The 8,368-nt window shown below is 38.6% G+C and overlaps 1 long non-coding RNA gene across 1 annotated transcript in view; it reads right to left on the bottom strand.

The window, feature by feature from the left end:
• LOC107576858 (uncharacterized) overlaps positions 1-8,368 on the bottom strand; it is a 10,555-nt gene that overhangs the window by 1,128 nt on the left and 1,059 nt on the right. The window contains exon 2 of the long non-coding RNA XR_001608129.1: positions 6,378-6,380. This is a non-coding gene — a long non-coding RNA (uncharacterized lncRNA). The remainder of the gene's footprint in view (positions 1-6,377; positions 6,381-8,368) is intronic.

The following is an 8,368-nucleotide window of genomic DNA, read 5'->3' as shown; positions in this document are numbered from 1 at the left end:
TATGTTTTTACCCGCCCCCCCCCCCCACACAAACACACACATGCCTTTTTCCAGTTGACAGTAAAAATCAACAGAATGCCATCAGAGACTACCTGGGGAGAGAATCGGATGAAGCAAGAGATGTCTTTTTATTCATCTTTGAGTGTCCAGAGGAGCTTTACTGCCATTAATTTACTGCCATTAATAACCGAGCGCACAGCTGATGCTTGCGCGTGCAGTAAATCACTTCCGCGAGAGAATAACAGATCTACACGCGAGGAAACGTGAGCCCGCAAGCTCATTTTAAACCCGCACGCAAATCAAGCCATTGCGTGCTCGGACACGACTCGTCATTCCCCACACTCGCGCTCAATCTTCTATTTTGCTCGCATGAACACTTTTTATTTTTGGCAGTCATGGGGCGGGACTTTACTTATTTCATTATAACCTCAAATGTCATTGGTTAATTCAGTTTTTCCGGAAGTCTGTTGTGATTGGACGCTCTTTTGTAAAACGATTAGACATGGCTTCATCAATGGACCAGATGCAAGTGAGTTAAACTTTATTTATTGACTGATTGATTGCATTATTATTATTATTATTATTATATGTCCTTACCAGATACTATATTAACTTTATTTATTATTTTTATGGAGCTGTAGCTAATGGGGGAAGATGAGAACACGGTTATATTTGCTGTAACGTTAGTTCACTGCTACATTACCACTATACAGTATTTATGTTTACCCAGCCAAAATTATATCAGTTCTGAGAACTTCAGAAATGTGAAGTGTCCATTAAATAGTTGTAACTATGATTCTAAATCCAAAATTGCTTCATGTGGCATTGGATGAAAGATACATCACTTGTTCATATCAGTGAGCAAGAGTTGTTGTGTAAGCTTTTTTGTTATCATTCTTTGTCAGTTTTGAGTGGTTCATATATTTTCCATGAAATACAGTATAAAAGGGTTTCAGCACTTTACCCCGTTGGAAGGTTACAGTTAAAGTTAAGATACAGTACACAGCATGAATGCTCATACCCCTCTGAAACCCAATTTAGAAACTAATCTTTATATCTAGGACTCATAAATTTTTTTATATAACATGTTCAGATGTGGTCAGGTGTACTCTGTCACCTCACTGCTGTTTATGTAATAAGTGGATTCCTAACTATTTAACTGCTATACCTTCAGGACGTCGAAGAGCCAGATCTAGACTGGGATGTAGCAGCTACTTACGATGCCTGTGAAGATTTCGGAGTTGTTGTTCCAGAATCTGAATGTCCTTTGAGTTCAGATGGGTTGAGGGCTCTTGAACATCTACTGAATTCAACTGGTCCTAATATCCCTGTCAAAGAACTGTACTTGCTTTGTCTGGAGTTTGTTTCAACAAATATGAATAAAAAATAAAATAAAGCAAGCATAAAGACTGAACAGCATAATGAATTTATTTTGCTTTGAAGCTTACTGTGTATTGATGTACATTTTTTTCACGTCTGAATTGAGTTTGGAACAATTTGGCAGCAATCTTGGCTGCTTTTGTAGTAATACATGTCAATGATAAAAATAAAATAAACTAGTCAAATATCCAATAGCAACTGTATCCCTATTCTTTTAACATATTAATAACACCATTACAGTTACAGAAGGTACACAGTATAGTGATTAAACACTATACAAGGAATCCATTTCATGAACGACCAAATTCTCTGCTATTGCTCACAGCCTGCCTCATAATGCCAAGGAACTCTGTGTATGTGCTTAGGTGCCGTGTAGGCGATGCATAATTTACATTCCCCATACAGCTACATTCCACACTGCATGAAAGGTAATATTGGAAAAAACATTATAGGGGCAACTTTAAGTGTGACTTGAGTGCACCATACTAGAACTGATGCAATTTATGTATTAAGAGTAAACTACATAAAAGAATAAATCCAGGAAAAACTAATTATATAAAAAAAGTTAAATTAAATTATGTTAAAGGAGACATATTATGCCCCTTTTTACAATATGTAATATAAGTCTCTGGTGTCCCCAGAATGCGTCTGTGAAGTTTCAGCTCAAAATACTCCACAGATCATTTATTATATCATTTTGAAAATGCCTATTTTGAGTGGAAGCAGAAACACGCTGTTTTTCGGGCATGTCTCTTTAAATGCAAATGAGCTGCTGCTCCCCGCCCCCTTTTTCAGAATAGAGCTGCACCATTACAGCTCAGACCTGCTAAAAACATCTGTTTTAGTTCTGATTATCATGTTTATCGTGCTGAAATCATGCGTTTTAAACCATATTAGTTTAAACTTCTGATATAGGGTTTTCTGAGCGCACACATCCGAAGCACACGCACAGAAAGCAGCTGTCACAGCATGCGAGTACTAAACTAAGCTCTCATTCACACACAAGTTTACGTTAAAAACACACGAGTTACAAAAACAGTGGGTTATGTCTGTGAAGGTAAACAGCTGGGAAATTAAGATTAAGGGGCGGTGATATTATAATGAGATCCCTTTGCCACGTCACCAAGGGAGCAAAATCAGACGCACTCGTTTTCTCAGATGCTTGCAGAAAAAACACTTCCCAAAACAAAGTGACTGGGTTCATCTTTTTCACGTTTCCTTGGTTAGTAGATGCACCGGTGACCTGATTATAGCACTTACAACCTGGAAAAGGATTTTCATGATATGTCACCTTTACTATAGGTTAATAGAAGTGTTTGTTTAAAATAAAAAGGCTAAGTATAGAACACTAATTAAAAACAGGGCTTCTACTCAATCTCTGTCAGATTGAAAAAGCATTTTTTTATTATTTTACAGACATCATAGGTGTTTAAATACTATAAAACAAAGCTCAACTAGAAAAAAAATGACATTGATATTTTTTTCAGGTCTGGAAATTACACTTAAAATTAACCAAATATTGGATTTTTTTCTCATGAATATTCTGATTTCTTGAATTTCTATTCACAAGCTTGCAATTCGATTTGATTCGATTCGACATTGATTATTTTGTATATATACCCACATAGCAAACGGACTTGGCCCAAGTGTGGCCTCATAATGGCAATGCTGGCCTGTTGCCTGCACTGGCACACATCATGTCAGCCGACTATGGGCCATGCGTGGCAATGATGGCACTGCATGCATGACGGCAGACTACATTTGGGCCGATTGTGAATGGGAGGTGTGTTTCCCAGGTCAGTGTAGCGATTATGGTCCATACTTTATGTACTGGACAATTATACTAAGTATTTAGACCTGCTACTATATATTTGAGGCAAGATTTTTAATTCTCTCTCTCTCTCTGAAACATATGTAATGATTTTAATAATTAAAAAAATGTTAGTTCGTTTTTATTTAATCTGGACAATCTGTATATTAATGAAAAGATTTCAGACTTTTGCATTAATATTTGGGCTTTTTTACATTTTTAGCGGGAATTGAAATGAACAAAAACCTGCCGAATGCGGTTAAAAATCTATCGTGGCGGGTAACATTAACGCAACTAAACATTTTGGCAGGTCATGCATGATTCATGAATTCCATCGCTATCACAGCCCTACTGCAAGCCTGAGAGTGTAAAAGGGGTCGCACACTGATAGAAGTCTTTAAAATATAGAATAATTGTCTCTTTTTGACGTTTTTTTTAAATACCTGAATTCAAACCCGGATGCCACACTTTGTTCTTTATTGAAGTGAACTTTTGCCCATATAGCTGATTCACTGCCGCCTTGAACGCGAGTACAGACTGACGCGACTGGGGTGCGATAGACCGGTGTCCGGCCTGCGGGATGTCCGAGGTGCGGTGCTTCCTATCCGGTGTGCGGAACTATGTAATGCTGTTAAAATGATCTGACAGTGAAAAATCACTGACAACCCTTACGAAAAAGAAGTTTATTCAAGTGTGCTATTAGTATACTTCTGTTAAACTAAAAAATAGGAACGTATACTTTTAGTCTACTTTTTATGTACTTCTCAGACATGGGCTTTATGTACTTCTCAGAAATATACTTAAAATGACATTTAAGTATACTTGACTTATACTTAGAAAAAGTCTAAATATATTTTAACTATAATTGTGCTCCTAGAATCCGTGTTTTCATTGTTATACTGTAGGGGGCGCTAGTACACATCTTCTGTACAGAATTTCCAAAAAACACAAGTGAAGAAGAAACCGAAACAACAGATGCTTCCACATGTATTCTAACATGATCATCAGACATAAAACAGCATCAAAACTGTGTAACATTATGGAATAAAATGTCAACCAATGAAGAGGTGATAATGACTGTCAAGCTTTGGGGTGTTGATCGAGTCCAATTCATAGTCTTTTTTTCAGCTTTTTGTTCAAAATGTTGTTTATTTCTTTATTTTTTAATGAAACTTATCCACATTCAAGTATTTAAAAAAAGAATGCATGAAGCTAGATCAATTAGGTCAATTACATCACTAGGTCAATTTAGTCCCAAGGAGTATTGAAATAGTACACTTACTAGTATACTACTAGTACACTGATATTTGTATACTTGCTACATAAAGTATACTTAAAAATATGCTTGAACTTTACTTAAGTATACTTACACTGTAGGGGGCGCTAGTACACATCTTCTGTACAGAATTTCCAAAAAACACAAGTGAAGAAGAAACCGAAACAACAGATGCTTCCACATGTATTCTAACATGATCATCAGACATAAAACAGCATCAAAACTGTGTAACATTATGGAATAAAATGTCAACCAATGAAGAGGTGATAATGACTGTCAAGCTTTGGGGTGTTGATCGAGTCCAATTCATAGTCTTTTTTTCAGCTTTTTGTTCAAAATGTTGTTTATTTCTTTATTTTTTAATGAAACTTATCCACATTCAAGTATTTAAAAAAAGAATGCATGAAGCTAGATCAATTAGGTCAATTACATCACTAGGTCAATTTAGTCCCAAGGAGTATTGAAATAGTACACTTACTAGTATACTACTAGTACACTGATATTTGTATACTTGCTACATAAAGTATACTTAAAAATATGCTTGAACTTTACTTAAGTATACTTACTAAAATAAACTTGAAGTATACTACTTTTTGGTAAGGGATATCAGCAACAGTGATTGATTCTAGGTATGTTGCAGGGGTACAGCGAGGAACCAGTGCTGATTGGTCTTTTTTGTGGCAACACTAAACCAAAGCCTTTGTCAGAGTATTTCCAACATCTGGTGAGTGAATTAAAGTCACTGAGCAGTGGGTTTGTTTCTCAGGGAAAGAGGTTCTTTTTGAACATCTGCTCTGTTGTATGTGACACCCCAGCCCGAGCCTTTGTCAAAGGTGTGAAATCGCACTGTGCATACCATGGATGTAACAAGCGTCACCAAACTGGTGTCCGTATAGGACATCGAATGACACTCCCTGATTTAAGTGCAAGGCGTAGAACTGATGAGTGCTTTAGACAAAATACAGATGTAGAACACCACCATGAACACTCACCTTTGGCTGACCTTAATATTGACATGGTTGCCAGCTTCCCTTATGATTACATGCACTTAGTATGCTTAGGGGCTATGAGGCGTCTGCTTGATTTGTGGATGGGTCCTCCTGGACCCCTGCGTTGTCGTATGTCAAGCAGTCAAGCTTCCTTGATTTCAGAGAGACTGCTTTCTTTGAGGGATTGCATTCCTTCTGAGTTCACTAGAATGCAAAAGTATGTCAGACTGCCATTTCATGACAAGTTTGTTGTTATACCTTTGCTGCATTTAAACAAACCTCTTGGTCTGGTTACCAACATTTTTCAAAATTTCTCCTGAATTTTGAAATTAAATGCACTTTCTTGGGGTGGTAATAAGATGTTATGCTTTGAATGTGTTAAATTATAAGTACTTCAACAGTGCATTAGTTACTCTGTTTACACCACAGTAAGACAGCAACTAGTGTCGGCCCAGATCCGGCCCACATGGATTTCACACGGGCCAGATGTGGGCCGACACTATGTTGCTGTATGGGGCATATCTCAACATTTTTAAGGTTTTTGTTCTCTAAAAGGGTCTTGTTTGTCAAAATACTGTTGTCAAACTCTGACAAGCCAGTTAGTACAAGCATTAAATAGTGCCACGTTATAAGCAATCCTTTCCTGTATCAAATGTAACCGAAGCAACCTCATTTTAATTTGTTAAAACCCACATTTATTTACAGTAGGTGGATGAATGTTTGTATATGTATTTAGTAATTTAGTATTATTATTTTTTGTCTTTTAGCTGCTGTGAGAAAAAAATCGTCTGACACAACATGCCACCAATCAGGAGCAAATATAGAAAGATGGCTTCAGCTTGCTCCTGATAGAGATGGAGGAAGGAGAGAGCGCTTGAGGAGAAAAGAGGGGCTAAATTAGGACAGTCCTAAATAAGATCACTTTCTCCCTCACACATACAAACATTCTGATGTGTTCATTTGTTTTAAGTAATTGTTTTAATTTGCTCTCTGTTTGTTGAGAGTAAAATTACATTAAATTAATCTGAAATGTAAACAAATTATAGTTATAATTGAAACATTTTGTACATTGTTGGCAGTTCAGGCAACTAAAATAGCATTCACACAGTTACAGAATTCTAGCTGTCATTTTTACTTTTTTGGCTTGTGCATTATTGTTAAATAAACTAATTTTGAGAATTAATTTTTTTTGTGACTCATTTGTTCACATGGTTTGGGTAAGTTTAGGCTGGGTTATGGCTCAGTTTTGGGGTTTCTGGTTAAAGGGTGGTGTTGATATGGTTAACTTATGGCTGAGAATTGGTACCAATAATAAAACCTGTTTTGGCCCAGTTCAGGGTGATTAACTGGCTGAGATTCGGGCTGGTTATGGCCCATGTGTGGCCCTTGTCTTTAATCCAGTTCTGGGCCACTTCAGGGCCGTCATTCTTTGCGTAAACCAATGACATTTGAGCTTACAATGAAATAAGTAAAGTCCCGCCCCACGACTGCCAAAAATAAAAAGTGTTCGCGCGAGCAAAATAGAAGATCGAGGGCAGGTAATGATGCGTGCTGCGAGTCGTGTCCGAGCACGCGAGGGCTTGATTTGCGCGAGGGTTTAAAATGAGCTCACAGGCTCCCGTTTCCTCGCGTGTATATCTGTTATCCTCTCGCGGAAGTGATTTCATTAAAATGTTAACACTTTATGACACATCTTTAGAAAATTAAATCACAATTATAAATTAATTTAAAAATATGTTTAGCATGACTTCTACAACACCAAAATCGAATTGTCCCCTTTAAATTTGATATATTTAAAATTTATTTAAAATGAATTTATCTCATTGCATGAATAAGGTAAGGTGTAAATGATTTTATTAACAATTAGCCTAATTTAATCAACCAATGCAAGCGTTTTACAGGTTTTGATGACAAAATCAGCTCCATATATTAGACATATTAAATATATTATATTTAAGTTGTGCCATTTTAGCCCAGACATCCTTTACGAAAATAAGAAAACGTGTATTAGTAAAACGAAAGACAACATTACTTTATTTAGATCCTCGAAACTGCCGTAAATTGCTTCAACATAACGTTACTTCCGGGTTTCCCCAGTACAGGGATTGGGAATCACAAGGTGATGTATTGGATAAGGGTGTGGCTTGTGACGTCGCACTTGGACCTGGGCGGGGTTATTTTTGTAAGGGCGTGGCTTGTGACGTCACACTTGGACCTGGGCGGGTTTGTTTTGTATGGGCGTGGCTTGTGACGTCGCACTTGGACCTGGGCGGGGTTATTTTTGTAAGGGCGTGGCTTGTGACGTCACACTTGGACCTGGGCGGGTTTGTTTTGTATGGGCGTGGCTTGTGACGTCGCACTTGGACCTGGGCGGGGTTATTTTTGTAAGGGCGTGGCTTGTGACGTCACACTTGGACCTGGGCGGGTTTGTTTTGTATGGGCGTGGCTTGTGACGTCGCACTTGGACCTGGGCGGGGTTATTTTTGTAAGGGCGTGGCTTGTGACGTCACACTTGGACCTGGGCGGGTTTGTTTTGTATGGGCGTGGCTTGTGACGTCGCACTTGGACCTGGGCGGGGTTATTTTTGTAAGGGCGTGGCTTGTGACGTCACACTTGGACCTGGGCGGGTTTGTTTTGTATGGGCGTGGCTTGTGACGTCGCACTTGGACCTGGGCGGGGTTATTTTTGTAAGGGCGTGGCTTGTGACGTCACACTTGGACCTGGGCGGGTTTGTTTTGTATGGGCGTGGCTTGTGACGTCGCACTTGGACCTGGGCGGGGTTGTTTTTGTAAGGGCGTGGCTTGTGACGTCACACTTGGACCTGGGCGGGGTTATTTTTGTAAGGGCGTGGCTTGTGACGTCGCACTTGGACCTGGGCGGGGTTATTTTTGTAAGGGCGTGGCTTGTGACGTC

Source organism: Sinocyclocheilus grahami, unplaced genomic scaffold, assembly GCF_001515645.1.
Source record: "Sinocyclocheilus grahami isolate Dianchi unplaced genomic scaffold, SAMN03320097.WGS_v1.1 scaffold4476.1, whole genome shotgun sequence".
Classification (NCBI taxonomy): Eukaryota; Metazoa; Chordata; class Actinopteri; order Cypriniformes; family Cyprinidae; genus Sinocyclocheilus; species Sinocyclocheilus grahami.
Note: the sequence above shows the minus strand (reverse complement) of the source record. Positions and strands in the feature narration are given on the sequence as shown.